Genomic DNA, 21,527 nt, shown 5'->3' on the forward strand with positions numbered 1-21,527 from the left:
GGCATCACTGCTCGCCGAAATTATCAGTTAACTCTTCACTGCACATTAGAGAAAAAAGGAGAGTACTGAGATGGCGAGATGAGATCAAATTTGGAACTCGGGCTGGATGATAAGGACACACCTCAGTTTTATAATATCCAAATATGTAATCGCTGAATTTTTTTGTGCTTTATGTAAAGTATCTGCAAAGCACAGGTTTCATCGAGAAGAAAGGCACTAGCAAAGGTACTTCCAAAACGTACAAGGTTCATCAATGCATTAAGGAACGAAACAAATTCAATAGATTCATTAGGGCCATCCCCACAAAAATCGGTACCTATCTAGATCCTCACCTTCAACAAGGAGTCATTCGCATTTTGCGACCATTCCCGTGAGAACTCCAAGTCAGATTATTATGATGTCATCCAGAAAGTATGAGACCTCTTAAGAGGAAGGACTTCATATTCTCTCTCTTCAAAAGAAAAGGGAAGAACGCCAACATCTCACTTTACTAGTAGGAAAAACCTCATCAGTGGCGCACGAAAACATGATTCTGTGGCGCATGGGCGGTGCGCCACAGAAACTTCGCCACAAAAATAGGGTTTCTGTGGCGCACCGGACCATGCGCCACAGAATTAAGGTGTTCTGTGGCGCATATGGACCAGCTGCGCCACAGAAATAGGTGCGCCACTGAATTCTATTTTGGTGCGCCACAGAACAATGTACAGGTATACTCGATTTTGTGCTCCCTGGTGTATTATACGGGTTTTATACAGGTTTTGTACACGGTATACAGGTATAATATAGACAGATAGACAGATATAATATGGACACATATAACATAGCAACATTATACATCATCATCACAGTACTTAGAGCCCGATCGAGATACATATATAGTGGCAAGTGTCAAATATTTTGCATACAACTCTTAATTCATACAAATTTCACAATTTCGAGATACAAAGTAGTCTTCATCCGGTTCCTCCTTTGCTCCCTCCTCTCTACCCACCAGGCTCGCTTGCATCGGGGTCTTCATCCGGTTCCTACTATGATTAAAATGGAAGAAAGTGAGACCAACAAGTCCGATGCACAAGAGAAATGGAATAAATGCCTCATACATTGTTGGTCAATACAAATCTTAACATTTAGGGATGGCGTAAGTGAGACCAAGTCCGATGCACAAGAGATTGATATTTGTGCTATCTTACCAGGCTCACTTACGCCACCCCCAAGTGTACGGTGACCAAACATTTTAATCATCGGTGTTTTGAAAATACCAAAGCAAATGGAATGACAAAATGGAATAAGTGCCTCATACATTGTTGGTCAACACAAATACTATGGTCAGAAACCATAGTTGCAGTATACACCGCAGTATACTTTGCAGAAGGGCCCCCTTTCCCCGGCCGCCGTTCCGTGAACGGGTCCTTGACGACACAACAACGCCGATCTGCCTCTCCGGCGCAGAACCACGGCAGTCCCAGCCGCCTCCCTTGTGGCCGCGTCTCCTGCGCTCTTCTCCATGGCCGGACCACGATTGGACTGACCGGGGGAATAATGATAATCGCCATCACCACTATCGCTAGACTCCACAGGTGCATAGCAGTTTGCAGCAGATGCCACTTTTCTTCCCTCGTCGTCCAGTGAACAAGTCCTTGATGCAAAGACCGTGCCGGCCTGCCCAGCATTATGCCGGCCCGTGTTGTCGCGCTTCAGGCCGTGTGTCCCGCGCCCTGCACTGTTCGCCTTCTTGCCCGGTGAACCAATAGACTGATCGTTGGAATAAGGAAACCGATGACGGCCGGCCGCAAGATTAGATTGCGATCGGCCGTCATCGGCTTCCTTATTCCAACGATCAGTTATTGGTTCACCGGGCAAGAAGGCGAAGAGTGCAGGGCGCGGGAGACATGGCCTGAAGCGCGACAACAGGGGTCAGCATGATGCTAGGGAGGCCGGCACGGTCTTTGCATCAAGGACTCGTTCACTGGACGGCAAGAGAAGAAAAGTGACATCTGCTGCAAAGTACTCTACACCTGTGGAGTCTGATGATAGTGGTGATGGCGATTATCATTATTCCCTCGGTGTGTCCAATCGTGGTCCGGCCATGGAGAAAAGCGCAGAGCGCAGGAGACGCGGCCACAAGGGAGGCGGCTGGGACTGACGTGGTTCTGCGCCGGAGAGGCAGGTCGGCGTTGTTGTCTCGTCAAGGACTCGTTCACGGAACGGCGGCCGGGGAAAGGGGGCCCGTCTACAAAGTATATTGCGGCGTATAGGTGACCAAACATTCTAATCATCGGCACTAAAATGGAAGAAAGAGCCAAGTGGTATCTCAACTAGATATCATATGCCTCATACTTTATTGGTCGAAAGAAATATTAACATTCGGGGATGGGGTCAGCGAGGCCGGGTAGGATGCACAAGAGATTGATATTTGTGCCATCGCACCGGGCTCATCGGCCCCACCCGAGTGTACAAGTGACCAAACAATTTAATCATCGGCACTAAAATGGAAGAAAGGCCAATGCAATTAAGAAGTAGCTAGTATGAACTAAATGGAATGCCTCATACTTTGTTGGTCGAAACAAATATTAACATCCAGGGATGGAGTAAGTGAGGCCAGGTAGGATGCACAAGATATTGATATTTGTGCCATCACACCAGGCTTACTTGCTCCACCCCCGAGTGTACGAGTGATCGACCAACCATCTAATCATCGGCAAGTACAAAAACACCAACAAACCAGCAACCATGGTGACATAAGTCAAGATGCTCAAACACATATAGCATGCATGGAGCAGATGCTCCAAAGGGATTATTCATCACTTGGTATATAGACCAAGTGATGCTGGCAAAAGAGAGGCCAATCAAGAACCGAGTAAATCCAGTAAGTGATAGATATGCCTAAACAAGCAACAACACATAGCATATCCCAGCTAACCGGATGAGACAAGTCTTGGTAGCCAACTTAATCACCTAGCACCACCTAGACTTTTAAAACCATCGAAACTAGTCCATTTTCTTCAAAGGATACCACAGTGGCATTCATTTACATGATCCCCTACTGTGGATATCTCTATTTTCATCAAAGCCAACAAGAAATAGAAATTTATCATTACTCAGTTGAGTTCAAAACAAAGCTGGAGTACCATAATGGATTACTCATCACTTGGTATGCTGGCAAGAGAGAGGCCAAGCCTGAGCTAGTCAATCCAGTAGAGATGGATATGCATAAGTAAGCAAGAACACATAGCCTATCCAAGTTAACCAGATAAAACCAACCTTGACAGCCAACTTAATAACCTAGCATCACTTAGTCTTTTAAACCATCAGAAACTTCCCATTTTCTTCAAAAGATACCATAGTGGCATTCATATTGGAGTCTAGCTAATGGAAATCAAGAACTAGTCTTGATCTCCAAATGGTGATTAGAGGGAATTTATTCATCTTAAGCAAAATTAGGGACAAATGGGATCATGCAAGGAACTTGGGTCATTTGGATCATAAGGCATCAATTAAGGAGCCAACCAGGGACAAAGGGAAACATTTGATGATCCATTATCATAGGCAACAAATCAGCAATCTTTTTCCCCACTAATCTAGCTAGAGTCCTTAAAAGAAATTCTACTTAAAATAAAGTAGCTCTCTGTTGGTATTGATTACCAACAGGAACTCAAACCACTACTTGATCTTACTAATTCAACATCTGACTAATTAAGCATAAGCTTATTTAGTTACTGTCAGCCACCGAGAGATTAACAAAAGACAAACAGATAATTTAACCATATAGTTAAATAGGAGAGGCCCAGAATAATAGTACACCCATAAGGTAAAAGCCACATGTGCATGACACTTTGAGCTACCAAGAATAAAGGCCAACATTGAAACTTGAACAGTCACCAGATATTCATGGGTACTTAGGATCAGTAGGGAATTGATAAAGCAGTGAGGAGCAAGCATACCATCAGAAACTGTCTATTTGAGAGAAATAACATTGGGGTAGTGTTAAAATGTTTGTCTCCATATTTGGGAGACATTTTTAGTATTGGAGTCTAGCTAATGGAAATCAAGAACTAGTCTTGATCTCCAAATGGTGATTAGAGGGAATTTATTCATCTTAAGCAACATTAGGGACAAATGGGATCATGCAAGGGACTTGGATCATTTGGATCATAAGGCATCAATTAAGGAGGCAACCAGGGACAAAGGGAAACATTTGATGATCCATTATCATAGGCAACAAAGCAGCAATCTTTTTCCCCTCTAATCTAGCTAGAGTCCTTAAAAGAAATTCTACTTAAAATGAAGTAGCTCTTTGTTGGTATTGATTACCACCAGGAACTCAAGCCACTACTTGATCTTACTAATTCAAAGCGAGGACCGGTGCAGGACCAGTGCTGATGTTGCCATCATCTCTGACCCCAAGAACTCTCTCATGTTCTCTCTCACATGCCATGCCAGCTGCTTGCTCCAAACTTACAACAACACAAACACAAGCATCTTCAATCAGCAGTAACCACTTGTGCTAATACTGGCAAACAACTAGTAGTACTATTTCTGCATTCTGTAGAATCTTAGAGCAAGCTAGGACTATAAATTGCTGCCAATTCAATACAAGAGGCTCATCATCCACATGATTCATCATCACATGCAGAGAATGGAAATAATATATCCAGATCGAGCACAGCAGCATCCAGAGCACAACAGTAGCACAACAGCATCCAGATCGAGCACAACAACATCCAGGAGCACAACAACAACACATCCAGAGCAGGGGTAGAGGAAGAGGAAGGGGAGGGGAGAGGTCGAGCTCACCGACGATAGGGGTGGAGGAGGAGGTTGACGATGACGGCAGGGGTGCAGGAGGAGGAAGACGCGGCGGCTCCTCCTCCTTGACGCGGAGCCGACCCCTCCTCCTTGATGCGGCGGCCCCTCCTCCTCCACGCCGCAGCGGCTTGTGCTGCTGGTGGCGGGGATGGGTGTAGCGTGGCGGCATGCGGCCCTCGCGGAGGAAGGCGGCGGCGATGGCGACGCTCACCATGGAAGGCGGCGGCGCGCGGCGGTAGGGAGAGGAAGAGGGGTGGAGGAGGAAGAAGTACGGGCGGGGGAGGGGGTACGGTATGATATAAAATGCGCTATTTCTGTGGCGCACTAGCACAAGTGCGCCACAGAATCAACTATTTCTGTGGCGCACCAGAACCAGTGCGCCACAGAAACACTTATTTCTGTGGCGCAGCATGCCATGTGCGCCACAGAAATAACTACACTAATTGTTGATGGTGGCAGGATGTGGGCCCCACATAATTTCTGTGGCGCACGGTTTAGTAGTGCGCTACAAAAATAAGCTATTTTTTGGCACATCCTTTCTGGTGCGCCACAAAAAAGCTTTCTGTGGCGCATTTTTGGTGGTGCGCCACAGAACTAAGCTCCACCTATAAGCATTTCCCTACTAGTGCTTGAAATTTAAACTGGTATTTTCAACTGTGTAATTAATCATTACATGCATGAATTTCCTTATTGAGAGATTTCTGTGTGAGCCTAAACGAACAGAACAATGTTAGGCTCATTAACATCTTCCGATAGCAAGATCTCACTGCCGGCTGTAAGGGGATTTTTAGGAATCTAGGTAGACGGCACGCAGAGCTTTCAACACCCAAGGAAGATTATATTTCTTATGGAATTGGTGCACTAGCCAGGTCAGTCATTATACTTTAACATCCTCCTCCTCAAGTTAGCCAACTTAATTAAAAGTCTAAACTGAGAGAGAAGGTCGGTCAGCCAATGCAATCAAAAGACTGTCTCATGAAAAAAGGCCCCCCGTCCTCTACAATATTTTGCTTCCGATTCCACTTTAATCCTATGGTTCTCAGTCTTTGGAGCTCCAATCCTAATCTTTTTTGCTTGCATCCCAAAGTATCTCATCCACCTGTTTTCAAACTTTTGCTCCCGCAACCCAACTATCTTTCCACTCGAGCTTACCTCCTTCATCATTTCCTCCAACAATTCTTACACGGAGCTAGGTGATGCCGCTCTTGCGACCACCTTTGATTTCTTTTATCTAGTTGCTTGTTTCGAGACCGCCAAGGGTGGATGACCTTCTAAATCAGCGGTCTCATGCTTCTTTGTTGGATTGGCACACTTAGTCAAGTCTTCTATCCTCTTTAGAGATTTCTGAATGGTTGTCCACTTTTGGAAAGTTTAGAAACTTGGCCAGCAATGCATCAAATTGAATGCTTTATTTTTGTGGAGTTCTTGGTACATCATCAGAGCATCTTCCATCCAAGTAAAAATTGTGCATGCCAACATATGAAAAATCAATCATGCCAAATTAAATGTAGTTAATAAATATATCTTACATTGATTGTTGTGACTCTTGTCACTCTCGTTCCTTGCAACAATTTATTCAAAGTACACATTGAATTTATTGCATGTGTCTTGCATGGTACCCCACATATGTGACATAGCGCTCTTGTTGCGTTCGAATGTAATCCTCCCCTAATAAGTTTTGTGATTTTTTGGGCACGACCATCATGTCTTGCCTTATTTCCATCCAAGAATAATCAAAAAACAACTTTTCATATTGTTCCTTCCAACACGAGCCTCTTGGTGCTCTTGTCTTGATTTTATTTTCGGTATCAAGCACCACATGTTTCTCTTGTGTGACCTTAACGTTCTTGGAATTACCACTATTGGCGGCCTTAGAACGACCACCATTAGCGATAATGGACAAGATGGCCTCAGCGGCTTCATTATGTACACACACACACAATTTTCATCACAAAAATTATGTTCATATGTCCAAATTACGATTTTTCCATTACGCACCTCATCAATGTCGTTGCCACAATGAGGCATTCCTCCGGACAGGTTGCAGCCTCCTAGGGCGGCGTTGTCGACAAACGAGAGCATCACATGTTGTAAGGGTACACTGCCCCTATGTGTGGTTTTGGTAATTAATGGTAATCCCTATGGACTAATGTATTAATTGAGTTTTATATGAAAGAATAGTCCATAGGTTTTATTTGAAGCCCATGTGCTGGATTCAAGTAGGGATGTCTTGAAGATAAATATATACCTTTAGTATTAGCTTCAAGGTCATTGATTTGAAGAGAAGAATATGATATGATTAAGAATAAGAGATGAAGACGGAGTTTTTACGTGGAACTCAATTTATCCATGATCTAGCTTATGTTTTAAGTAATGGATGATCAAGATCTTGAGAGCTTGATTTCAAGAGAATAATTCATTATACGGCTCAAGATCGGTGTCATGATAGACTCATGAGTTGAGCTATGGTTGACCAAAGTTTAGAGTATGCAATCTAATGAATGTTTCTTTATGTACCTCAAGATCTTATGAGAGAGCATGAGAAGATATACAAGGTTGACCAAGACTAAGAGAGAAGATTGGATTCAAATAGGTCAATACATGAAGTATAAGGAATGTACCACATGGGATCATGTGATGTTGTGGTATGGTAAGCTTTGTTAATTATTCTTTGTGAACTAACCCATAAAATATGTTTCTTTGTGTTGTCTATATGGGTTTGGTATCTTTCCATGGGCATGCACCAAAAGTAAGTCTCATATAACCCATGAGTGGATGACATCAATGGTGATCGTCATAAAGGTTTAGACGAGCAAGTTTGAGATATGCATCTCGATAAGATCATGTGCATGAAGCTTTCTGCCCATTTGGTGAGAACGAACATGTGAAGGTGTGCCTTAATAAGGACAACCCATAGTGGTGTAGGGGGGGGGGGGCAAATTGTGAGTTTTCACGAAGCAACAATGATCAAGGGAAGCATTTCGTATTGAATGAAGCTTGAAGTGTTTCCATCAAGGCCAAGCGGGATGCTCAAGGCAAAGGTATGGCCTTTCTAGGTTTCTCGTTTTGTCGGTCTACAGGTGGTTGTGGGGAGATAGGGTTATAGGATACATAGTCATACTATCAAGAGGGGATTTGGGTTCGGTAACTTGATCACATCATATTAGGGATATCAATCCTTTGCATCCCCTTACACTTCTTGCTTCTTGATGTATGCCTGTGTGAGGCTCTCGAGCTTGTTGGCAGATTTTCAAAATCCAAAGTCCATAGAAAACAAAATTCATATCCATCTTCTATAGCGTTTCCGAGTTTGGAGGTTTTACCGGCTCTTTGTTTAGGAAGGTTTCACACCTACCCTTATTGGTATTTTACCTATTTCTCTTCTTGGGTCTTATTGTTTCCATTAGACATAGCTGGTTCTTAACTTTTCAAAAATCCCAAGTTTGATAAAATCGGAGTTCAACCGCAAAAGATATCACCTTTTTCGTAAGATGAGTTTTCTGTCAAACGTACGACCGCCCTGCCGAGCCAGGCGTCGGCTGTTTCGGTCTCCGCTGGGACTGGCGCTCGTGGCCACCGGAATGCTTATTTTAAGGTCGAAGCTTCTCTTCTCAGGTTTGGCACCAAACATTCATTTTTAGTTTGCCTATAAAAGGGGCTTATCCTCCAACAGTTTTATAGGGTTCTTAGGCACGAAATTGACCTCCATTGTTGACCCTCTTGAGCTTCCATCCACTCACTTCCCTCCAATGATTCTTGCATATTTTTTGGGCTTTGGAGGAGGAGATATAGATCTACAATCTCCACCAAACAAATTCTCGTCTAAGTGAGGGGAACCCCTTTTATCTAGATCTTGGAGTCATTGGTTGACCTCCACGATTGTTTTCCTCTCTAGCTAGTTCCTTGATACGTCTCCAACGTACCTATAATTTCTGATGTTCCATGCTTGTTTTATGACAATACTTACATGTTTTGCTCGCACTTTATGATGTTTTTATGTATTTTCCGGAACTAACCTATTAACAAGATGCCGAAGTGCCAGTTCCTGTTTTCTGCTGTTTTTGGTTCCAGAAAGGCTGTTCGGGCAATATTCTCGGAATCGGACGAAATCAATGCCCAGAACCTTATTTTTTCCGGAAGCTTCCAGAGAGCCAGAGAGGGACCAGAGGGGAGCCCTGGGGGCCCCACACATGGTGGCGGCGCGGCCCAAGGGGGGGCGCCCCCCAAGTGTGAGGGGGCCCCGTGGCCCCTCCGACTCTGCCTCTTCGCCTATTTAAGCCGTCCTGACCTAAATCTTCGATACGAATCGACGAAACTCCAGAAAGACTCCAGGGGCGCCGCCACCATCGCGAAACTCCGTTTTGGGGGACAGAAGTCTCTGTTCCGGCACCCTGCCGGGACGGGGAAGTGCCCCCGGAAGCCATCTCCATCAACGCCATCGCCTCCATCATGCTCCGTGAGTAGTTCCCCCATGAACTACGGGTTCTAGCTGTAGCTAGTTGGTATTATCTCCCCCATGTACTTCAATACAATGATCTCATGAGCTGCCTTACATGATTGAGATTCATCTGATGTAATCGGTGTTGTGTTTGTTGGGATCCGATGGATTGTTACATTATGATTAGTCTATCTATAAAGTTTGTGAAGTTATTGTTGCTGCAATCTTGTTGTGTTTAATGCTTGTCACTAGGGCCCGAGTGGCATGATCTTAGATTTAAGCTCTATACTTATTGCTTAGATTGTATCTACAAGTTGTTTGCACATATTGCTGTCCGGAACCCGAGGCCCCAGAGTGACAACAACTGGGATAACTGGAGGGGAAGGCTTAGGTATGAGGATCACATGTTTTCACCAAGTGTTAATGCTTTGCTCCAGTGCTCTATTAAAAGGAGTACCTTAATTGCCGATAGATTCCCTTGAGGCCCGGCTGCCACCGGCTGGTTGGACAAAAGATGTTGTACAAGTTTCTCATTGCGAGCACGTATGACTATATATGGAAAACATGCCTACATGATTAATAATCTTGATGTTCTGTCTTAATGCTATTCCAATCCTATCAATTGCCCAACTGTAATTTGTTCACCCAACACTTGTTATTGGAGAGTTACCACTAGTGTAGATAGCTGGGAACCCCGGTCCATCTCTCATCATCATATACTCGTTCTACATGTCATTGGAAGTAGTATCAACTATTTTCTGGTGCCATTGCCTCTGTGTTACTATTACTGGCTATCGTGTTACTGTTACTACTGCTCTCATATTACTCGCTACTTTCACATCACCCCTGTTACTAGTGCTTTTCCAGGTGCAGTTGAATTGACAACTCAGTTGTTAAGGCTTATAAGTATTCTTTACCTCCCCTTGTGTCGAATCAATAAATTGGGTTTTACTTCCCTCGAAGACTGTTGCGATCCCCTATACTTGTGGGTCATCAAGACTATTTTCTGGCGGCGTTGCCGGGGAACGAAGAAAAGCTACACCACAGAGATTTCTACCTCCCACGTCAACCACGCGCCAGTTGTTGACAGCAAACTATTTTCTGGCGCCGTTGCCGGGGAGGCATAGCTCTACTCATAAGTTCACCTGGGAGTACACTCTACCTCTCTCTCTGTTTTATTTTATTTTGTTTTGCTTAGTTTACTTTTGTCTAGTTTGTTTTTGCTTAGTTTATTTCTGTCTAGTATTATTTTTCTTAGTTTACTTTTGTCTAGTTTGTTTTTGTCTTGTTTTATTTTCCTCATATACTCGAAAATCCATAAAAATTTGAAAAACCGAAAAATTAAAAACTGTTGCTATGGGAGAACCTACAACCTATTTGGAGCTTATTGAATTATATAATAATTATAGAGAATCAAGAACGGGCAAAGTTGTGAGTGCTGTGATAGAAAAACTGAATACAATTGCTAAAATCTTGCTTAAACGCCATGATATAAACTGTTGCTCTAAACAGGATACTAAATATCTTAAATTTCAATGTGGCTTTAGTGAGGAAGTTTTAATTAAGAACTATAATTGGAATAGCTATATTCATCTTGGGTTCGAAGAGGTAGAACAATTTGTCATATTTATGGGAGCCTCCGAGATAGAATCCTTCATGTCTAAAAATTATGAAACTTGTGTTGTTTGTAAGGACCTTAAAGATTATGTCTCTTCTATCCTTAATTTTTGCATAGAAAGCTACAGTGATAATCCTTATATCATTGATTATAAAGAGAGACTCATTAATGCACAAAAATGCACTCACAATTTGCGGGAACCGAGTGGAAGAAGAAATTGATGAACACGAAAGCTCATTGGATAAAAAGAGGAGGAAATCAATGAACCCGAAAGCTCATTGGATGAAAAAGAAGAGGAGAGTGATGAACAAAAGGAGGAAGAATGGATTAGCTACCCATGCCAACCTTCTAATGAGAGTAACTCTTTATCTCTTACACTATTTGATTGTCCTCCATGCTTACCAAAGGCGGATGAATGTTATGTTCCTGTGGATTCTCTTGAAATATTCCCTATGAGTAAAACTTGTGAGAATAATTATGCTACTGTTATTCATGATAATCCATGCTATTTTGATAAATCTTATGATAATGCTTTGTTTGTGCCTAATGTCGAAATGCATGGTACTAAAGAGTTTTGTTTGGCAAATGTTTATGATAAATCTCTAGATGATGGTCCTATGTTACTTGATAATATTAATTTTACTACTAATGAAAATGGGATTGGAGAGTTCTTGACTTTATCTATGAGTCCCATATCTTTTGAGATTGATCAATCATCTTGTTATATTATTGATAAAAGTGGGTTTGAAAGTTCTAATCCTATTATTTTTGAGCTTGATAAAAATTATGTGTTTGTGAATCATGAAAAGCATGCTGTATGTGATAGTTATGTTGTTGAGTTTGTTCATGAAGCTACTGAAAATTATTATGAGAGAGGAAAATGTGGCTGTAGAAATTTGCATGGCACTAAAACACCTCTCTATATGCTTAAAATTTTGAAGTTACTCTTGTTTTATCTTGTTATGCTTGTCACTTTGTTCTTCATGAATTTATTTGTGTACAAGATTCCTATGCATAGGAAGTGGGTTAGACTTAAATGTGTTTTGAATTTGGATTTTGATGCTCTCTTTTGCTTCAACTCTTATTTCTTATGAGTGCATCATTAAAATTGCTGAGCCCATCTTAATGGCTATAAAGAAAGCACTTCTTGGGAGATAACCCATGTCTTTATTTTGCTACTGTTTTGTTGTGTCTTGGAAGTTGTTACTACTGTAACAACCTCTCCTTATCTTTATTTTATTGCAATGTTGTGCCAAGTGAAGTCTCTAATAGAAGGTTGATACTAGATTTGGATTACTGAGCAGAAACAGATTTCTTGCTTTCACGAATTTGACTATGATTCTCTGTAGGTAACTCAGAAAAATCTGCCAATTTACGTGAGTGTTCCTCAGATATGTACGCAACTTTCATTAGTTTTGAGTTTTCTGATTTGAGCAACGGAAGTACCTCTTAAAAATTCGTGTTTACTGGCTGTTCTGTTTTGACAGATTTTGTCTCTGTTTTTTGCATTGTCTCTTGTGGACTTTAAGTGAGGCTTTCTAGACGTGGAGAGTTGTAGCTAATGTTTTATTGAGTTCTTGCAATGTGTCACTACAGGACCAAAGTGGATTAAAGTTTTTTGAGTACTAACCCCTCTAATGAAGTTTATGAGAAGTTTGGTGTGAAGGAAGTTTTCAAGGGTCAAGAGAGGAGGATGATATATGATCAAGAAGAGTGAAAAGTCTAAGCTTGGGGATGCCCCCGTGGTTCATCCCCGCATATTTCAAGAAGACTCAAGCGTCTAAGCTTGGGGATGCCCAAGGCATCCCCTTCTTCATCAACTTATCAGGTTTCTTCTATTGAAACTATATTTTTATTCGGTCACATCTTATGTTCTTTACTTGGAGCGTCTGCGTGTTTTTATTTTTGTTTATGTTTGAATAAATTCGGATCCTAGCAATCCTTGTGTGGGAGAGAGACATGCTCTGCTTTTTCATATGAACACTTGTGTTCTTCGTTTTACTTTTAATGATCAATGACAAAAGTTGGAAGCTATTGCATTTATTGCTATTTGGTTGGAAACAGAAAATGCTTCATATTGTCTTGGATAATTTGATACTTGGCAATTGTTTTGAGCTCTCAAGTAGATCATGATTAAGCTCTTGCATCATGTAGTTTAAACCCATTAGTGGAGAAATATCGTAGAGCTTGTTGAAATTGGTTTGCATGATTGGTCTCTCTAAGTGACATAGGCATCCCCAATGGGCCTGCCGAAGAAGATACCCAGGGTTTACTAAAGGCCCACGACCCGAAGAATAAGAAGATTCGGTAGCCCAAGATACTATTAAGGAAAGTTAGAGTTGTAATAGGAAGCATTATTCGTAATCTTGCGGGACGGGTTAGAAACCCTCCCGGACTCTGTAAACTTGTATGTCACGAAACCCTCGGCTCCACCTCCTATATAAGGGGGAGTCGAGGGACAAAGAGAGGATCGAACCATTGTCTCACAAACCCTAGTTCTTACATTGTCGAGTACTTTTCGGCTGAAACCTTCGAGATCTACTTGCCCTCTACATCCAACGAAACCCTAGTCTACTACTTGTAGGCATTGACAAGTTAATACCTTGTCAATTGGCGCCGTCTGTGGGATTTAGAGGCGACAAGGAGCTGATCTCGATGGCACGTTCAAGATCGTCGACTTCGTCGATAGCAAGCAACATCATGGATAGAGGTAAACAGATCGAAACTGGTCTCGTTGATTTTGTCCCTCACCTGCCCTCCCGTTTGGATGCATATGCGTATCTGGAGGAGCCCATGGAGATGACGTTCGGAAAGTTTCACTTCCGCGTCGAGAAAGAAGGAACGTATCGTCTCGAAGTTCCGATTTCGTCGGGATTATCGGCGGTCGATCCCGATTTTTCAAGCTCATCATCATCCATCGAGTCAGGCGACGAGGAGACTTCATCGCCACGCTTCATCAGCACCAAAGCAAGCGAAGAACTCGCCAAGATCTTCAGCGACATGTCCTTCGAGTCATCCGCGGACTCTTATATAAGCGATGACTCGAATAGCGTCGACAGCTTCGACTTCATCGACAAATCCATCACTGTTGGAAAGGTCTTCACCAATCTCTATGATGGTGTGACCAAACCCAGCAAAGTTCAGAACTCAAGATATCATCAGATCTGCGCCATCGGAGAAGCAAGTCGCGATCAGGAGGAAACATCAGAGGCTTTCGACGACTTGGGAAATCCATATGTCGATCCTTCTAACCTAAGGCGAGGTTTGGGCACTAAATATGCCGGGCCTACACCACGTGTTAGAGTTCAGCTTCCACAAGCAGCATGGGATAGAGCAGCAAGAGCTATGGATGGTTCTGAACCAATGGAGACAACCGCTACGGTCGAAGAATTACAGGCTTACCAATATAGGCTCGCTCGAGCTGGAAGGGAATTAGAGAAACAGACAGCTGCTCTGAACAGAAGAAAGGAGGCAGCCTCAGCATCAAGCAGGCGAAGAGCGGAGTTAAGTCGACAATCAGGAACTTCGGGAGATAGCCACAGAGAAGCTCGAAGGAGGGCAAGATCTCGGCTGCAAAATATACCTGAGGCTGAAAGAGAGACTTTAATTCAAAACCTCGATATGTCTTTTATGTCAATCGACACGAGGGAGAATATCATCCCAAAAACACCAGAGGCAGGATACATGGCAACGCAGGCTTTCATCTTAGCGTCCAGGCCACCTCCTGGGGACCCGAGAGAAGTGTTGTATAACATGGCCATGACAGGATGTGGGGCCATGGGAGCAGCATTTGCAGCCACACCTCCCGAAGGAGCTGCAAGATAAAATAGCCCGAGACCTACTGCAGCAGTGCAAAATCCACCAGCAGCAAGTGGAGTCAGAGATACGGCGGCTCAGGCCAGGGTAGATAGAGCGCGACAAGGCAGAAGAGAACATCGGCAGTCACCAGAACTCGCTGAAGAAGATATGTGTGGACTCCCGTGTTTTACGCGGCGGGTCCGGAAAACTCGAGTCCCCTCAGGATTCAAGTTACCTGATAGTTTCAAGAAATTTGATGGCCTACAAGATCCCGAGGATTGGCTAGTCGATTACCTCGAGACGGTAAAGCTGATAGGTGGAACCAGAGCAACAGCCATGCAGAGCATTCAAATACACCTGAGCGGAGCCGCAAGATCTTGGATAAAAAAGCTCCCTCCAGGTTCTATCGACAGCTGGGATAGCTTTGACGATGTGTTTGTCAAGAACTTCCGATCTACCTGCAAAAAGCCAGCGACACTAGAGGAATTGAGATCATGTCGACAAAAGCATGATGAATGAATGAGGAAGTACATTCAAAGGTGGAACATCATCAAAAACTCGGCAGAGAATATATCTGACGAGAGAGCGATAGATGCGTTCGTAGCAGGAGTTCGACGAGGCGATTTTGTGGAGGACTTGGGAAGAACCAACCCAAGGACAGTATCAGCATTAATGGAAATAGCAAACAGATGGGCAGATGGCGGGGATGCTGTACATAACAAATGACACAGGTCACCAGAGGAGGACCGCAGTCGAAATTTTCAAAATAGACGACGATTTTCTCGGCAATTTTCGAGTTACGATGCCCCTGGCCAAATATCGGCTGGATTTCGGGGAAACAATGGAGGAAACAATAGAGATGATTATCAAAGGAGTAATGCACAGCAAGGCGACAATAGAGATGACTCTCGAAATAACAGGCAAAATAGTGGGTCGAGATTTCAGAGACCTTTTGTAACTCCCAAAGATATGATGAACAGGCCATGTCAGATGCATTTTTACCTCGACAGCAATGGGAGAAGGCAGTCAGGGCATTTGCAGAAGGACTGCCGAAACTTCCAAGCAATGCTGCGAGTTGCAGGAATAGCTAATGCACAAACGGTAAATAGAAACCCCCAGGGGCCTAGGAGTGAGATTCACTTGCCACCTCCTCCCGCAATTACAGATGAAAATCGACATCAGCTCAGAATAGCGGCAGCGCCAGCACCACCACCTTACGTTGATCCCAACTCTCATGGAGCGGTCTCGATGATTCAGAAAGGCAGGCCATCCAATAGAGCTCAGAAAGTAATCTCGCGACAGGTGTTCATGGCAGAAAAAATGCCTCCACCAACGGTTGAGTACCTCAATTGGTCTGGGCAGGATATTGGCTTCACGATAGCAGACCACCCGCAGCAAGTTCCTCGACCAGGGCAGTCAGCACTTATCTTACCAGCAGTAATCGCAGGATTCGACGTATCGCGAGTATTCATAGACGGCGGCAGCAGCCTAAACCTTATGTACGCAGATACGCTAAGGAAGATGAACATCTCCCTAGCAAATTTGAAGCCAACTTATACGCGTTTCCATGGAATAACGCCAGAGAAGCCAAGTTATCCGCTGGGAAAGATCAATCTCGACGTTCAGTTTGGGACCCGAGAAAATTACAGGATAGAGAAGCTGGAGTTCGAAGTCGTGGATTTCCCAGCACAGTATCACGCCTTGTTGGGGCGGCCAGCATATGCCAGGTTTATGGCAGTACCACATTATGCATACTTATTGTGGAGGTTACCTGGGCCTAAGGGACCAATCACAGTCAAGGGAAGCTTTGCGCTAGCCGACAAATGTGACAAAGATTTTCATCGACTATCAGAAACTTTCGGGATGCAAGCAGAATACATGGAGTCAAGGCTTACGACTGATTATGATGTGCTACCAGATGTGGGGAGGCCTAATAAAGAGCCAACCTTCAACACTGCAAAGGATTCCAAGGAGGTGCAGATTCACCCGACAGATCCGAAGAAGACGACGTCCATCGCAACAAACATGGACCTCGCATAGGAAAGCGCGCTCGTCGAGTTCCTCCGTGAGCACTGGAAAATCTTCGCATGGTGTCCAGCTGACATGCCAGGAGTACCCAGGGAACTTGTCGAGCACCACTTAAACTTGGATCCAATAGCGAGACCAATCAAACAACCTTTGCGGCGTTTTTCGGAGCCAAACCGCAAAGCTATGCTGTCAGAGATTGATAGATTGAGAGAAGCTGGTTTCATCAAGGAGCTGCATACAGAGGCCACGTGGGTCGCAAACCCAGTATTGGTCCCGAAGAAAAACACTAAAGTCCTTCGCATGTGTGTCGACTTTACGTGTCTCAACAAACATTGTCCAAAGGATCACTTTCCCCTCCCGAGGATCGATCAAATCATCGACTCCACGGCAGGATGCGAACGTCTTTCCTTCCTGGATGCTTACTCTCGTTATAACCAGATCAGATTGAAAGAAGAGGATGAGGTTAAAACAGCGTTCATCACACCTTATGGCGTGTTTTGCTATCGAACAATGCTTTTTGGTCTGAAAAACGTGGGAGAAACATATCAGCGAATGATGCAGAAATGTTTAGCAACACAGATTGGGAAAAATGTACAAGTGTACATCGACGACATCGTCATAACATCAAAAAAGGGGGCAACGTTAATCGAGGACTTGAAGGAAACTTTCGACAACCTCGACAAATTTTGTCTCAAGTTGAATCCGACGAAGTGTTCTTTCGGTGTCCCTGCAGGAGAACTTCTCGGGTTCCTAGTCTCAGCAAGAGGGATCGAAGCTAATCCCGAAAAAATCCAAGCTATCGTAACAATGAGGAAGCCAACAAAGTTGAAAGAAATACAACACCTAACTGGGCGAGTCGCAGCTTTAAGCAGATTCGTCGCCAGGCTGGGAGAAAAGGCGTTACCGTTCTACGCCCTAATCAAACAAGGAGATAAGTTCCAGTGGAACGAAGAAGCAGATAGAGCTTTCGAGGATCTTAAACGCGCAATCTCGACACCACCAATATTGGTGGCGCCAAAAGAGAAGGAACCCCTCCTGCTATACGTTGCGGCTACACCTCAGGTGGTCAGCACGGCGCTAGTAGTCGAAAGAGAAGAAGAAGGAAAACTTCAAGGAGTGCAGAGGCCAGCATATTTCATTAGTGAAGTATTATCGCCTTCAAAACAGAGGTACCCGCAGTACCAAAAGCTAGCATATGGAGTATTTACAACCGCGAGAAAATTGCGGCACTATTTTTCGGCGCACCCGATAATAGTGGTCAATGAAGCGCCTTTATCCAATATACTCAACAATCCAGAAGCTACAGGTCATGTCTCCCTTTGGGGAATAGAACTTTCTCCTCGGGACATCACGTATGAAAAAAGGAAAGCAATAAAGTCACAAATTTTGCCAGACTTCATCGCAGAGTGGATGGAGCTGCAAAACACAGGACCCCCAGATCTATCGAGAACCTGGACTATGAACTTTGACGGGTCCAAGAGGTTAGAAGGAGCTGGAGCAGGCGTGATACTCATATCACCTGAAGGCGACAAACTAAAATATGTCTTACGGATGACGTTCCCAAATGCGTCTAACAATGAGGCAGAATACGAAGCTCTTATACACGGGATGAAGATGGCGAAATCTTGTGGCGCAACTCGACTAAAAATCTTTGGCGACTCACAATTGGTGGCTCAGCAAGTCATGAACCAATGTGACGCAGTCAATGATAGCATGGTGGCATACAAAGAATTATATAACGAGCTCGAGAAACTATTTGATGGATGCGAAGTAAACCACATCAGCAGGCTCAGCAATTACGAAGCCGATGTTCTTGCAAACATCGGGTCGCAGTGTCTCGCGATTCCTCCGGGCGTGTTCTGGGAGGAGATAACAGAGAGATCCACGAAGCCGAAGAAATCAACAAAGAAGGAGAAGGATGAGAAACCCTCGGGGGCTGCGAAAGAAACATTGGACGAAGAAGAGGAACAGGATCTAGTACTAATGGTACAAATTCCATGGATGCAGGCGTACATATCATACATCCTAAGGAAAACAATACCCGACGATCCAGTCGAAGCAAGGCGAGTTATTAGACGATCCAAAGCTTTCACGGTGGTCAAAGGGGAGTTGTACAAGTGAAGTATCTCGGGTGTGTTGCAAAGGTGCGTTACACCCGAAGAAGGAAGGACAATCCTGAAGGATCTACATGAAGGAATATGTGGTCACCACGCAAGCAGTCGAGCTATTGCGGCCAAGGTTTTTCGAGCTGGATTTTCTTGGTTGACGAGCAATTGAGGACGCGAAAGAGATAGTGCGAACTTGTGATGCGTGTCAGAGATTTGCCGCAAAACCTCACTCTCCAGCAGCGGAATTGATGCCAATACCTTTATCGTGGCCCTTTGCTCAGTGGGGTCTTGATATGGTAGGAAAATTGCACAAAGCTTCGCCGGGAGGATACGAGTACATGCTCGTCGCTGTCGACAAATTCACCAAGTGGATAGAAGCGAAGCCGATAAATTCACCAGATGCGGCGTCAGCAATAAAATTTGTGAAGAGCATTGTTTTTCGGTTTGGAGTACCTCATAGCATCGTCACGGACAATGGCAGTAATTTTACATCCAAGGAATTCAAGGCGTACTGTGCAGAGGTAGGCATCAAATTGCACTTCGCGTCAGTTGCGCATCCTCAAACAACGGCCAAGTCGAGAAAGCCAATGGTATCATCTGCAATGGTATCAAGAAACGCTTGTTAGGACCATTGGAAAAAGCTCGACATACTTGGCTAGAAGAGTTGCCAAGTGTGCTGTGGAGTATCCGAACAACACCAAGTACGGCGACACAAGAAACTCCGTTTTTTCTGGTCCATGGAGCTGAGGCAGTGTAATGTCCCAGGTTTAGAGACGATCGAGGGGTAGATTTTAGAAAGGAATGTGCATTGCATAGTAAATTCTGGGGAAATTTCGCGCTTTTAAACAAAAACTGCATCGAAGGGGAACAAGTTTCTCTCTCGACACCTTACAGGGTTAGGGTTTCGAGAGTGCGACAAACTTGCATTCCACTTCATAGTTTAGGGTTTTTAAGAAGAGAGGGGAGAGTTGCATGATTGAATTCTTGACAAATGACATGGTTGAATTTAAACCAATGTGGAATTTGAATTTAAAAATTCAAACATTAAATAATAAACCTCAATAATTCAATTATGATAGAATACATTAAGTAAATAATAAGTAATGCACAATATTAGCAATTAAAGTAAAGTAAAGCTCATTAGAGAAAAACTTTGAGCTTTATTGATCATTACACAATTTACAATGTCATTACAATATTCATAAGTGGAATAAAAGAATAATACAACACATTACATAAATGGGCGAGAATAGAAGAAAGAAAAATAAAGAAAAATTACAAGTTAATGATCCTAGTCTAAATTCTACAAGATCCTCTTCACTTGATCTTGTGTTTGATGAATTCCCTGTCCAATGTGACCAATTGATGATCCCTGCACAAATCAAAGCCAAAAACAGAATTAAGCCAAGTGGCAAAGCCACTTGGCGAGGTTAACAAATAAAGCAAATGGAGGGGATATGATCGAGCTGCCGAGCTGATCCTCTCCAAGCCAAGTTCACGGGACTCGGTACACACATACACACAAGCGGCACACACGGCATGTGTGCATGCTCAACACCAAGCCACCGAGAGTGCATGTGGCACAACACACTCACACATCATCGGTGAGTCACCAAGTGTGCGAGGCCAAGGCTGTCGACCGGGGAGAGCAAGAGAGCACAACATATAAACTTTCCAGAAGCAAACCCTAGCCATTACGTCGACAGGCTTCACTGGTAAGAACACCAAGAACAGCTAGAACAAGAAGAACAGCCACTGCTGTTCAACCTGTTCAACCAAACCACTGAACCAAATCAAGATCACCAGGAGGAGCAGGGCAAGTAAAGCAACCACAAGAACAACACAGAAGCAATCCTCTACACCAACACTCATTTTCTAGGAGCTGGAGTGAGGTATACCCAAAAGAATCTGAGCAAACACATGCTTTGCTCATCTATAAGCATACACATGCATCACAGAATCAAATAAGGGTGGGAAACCCTGGATATATCATCACTTGGCTGCAAAACCATTTGGTGCCAGTAATTAAAGAAAAGGCTAAAAGGAAAACAACCAAGGGAACACTGGTTGTTGACACAACCAGAGAAATCCATCATGGATTTGATCCCAATCAGCCATTCCCAAGTTACCAAGCACCTAACAGTCTAGCTACACCATCAGAATGGTAGAAACACAAGTTTCTACCAGTATTGTCAACATTAAAAGGCTTACGGCAGTCAAACATGATCAGCCGGAGAGCATATGTCCATACACGACAAGCCATAGAAAGGGGAGCTACCTTGGCAGCATCACGGTCGCTGCCGGGGCTACCTCAACCCACAAGCCAACACTTAGAACCACCACATCATCACCGAGAGAGGTTCGGTAGTGGGCTAGGGTACCCAACCGAGTGGTTGGCATCCTGCTAGCCCTAACAAATTCATTGAGTTGATCATCAACTGAATCACAGTTCACATCATTTATCCATCTAATCAAGCAAGGATGAACAGATAAATGAAACAGGACAAGCAATTGATGCACCAGGATCTTGCAAATGATCAAATGGATCATGACAGGCATCAATTGATGCTTAAGCAAGCAACGAGCACACATCGAGGCCAAGCTCGTGTGATACACACACGACACGAGTGAGCAACGGTGAGGCACAAACACCAAAGAGCAGCTTTTACAAGCAAGCTGGTGATCACATGAGCACCGAAGCTTGCTAGAGCATGCTACTGCATGCTAGAAC

The 21,527-nt window shown here is 43.8% G+C and overlaps 1 non-coding gene across 1 annotated transcript; it reads right to left on the bottom strand.

Moving 5' to 3' along the window:
* Window positions 1–578: 578 nt before the first annotated feature.
* LOC124693918 lies at window positions 579–689 on the bottom strand. Its single transcript, XR_007000362.1, has one exon. It is a non-coding gene; the product is annotated as a small nucleolar RNA SNORA5 (small nucleolar RNA).
* Between the last annotated feature and the right edge of the window lie 20,838 nt (window positions 690–21,527).

This window comes from Lolium rigidum, chromosome 2, assembly GCF_022539505.1.
Source record: "Lolium rigidum isolate FL_2022 chromosome 2, APGP_CSIRO_Lrig_0.1, whole genome shotgun sequence".
Lineage (NCBI taxonomy): Eukaryota > Viridiplantae > Streptophyta > Magnoliopsida > Poales > Poaceae > Lolium > Lolium rigidum.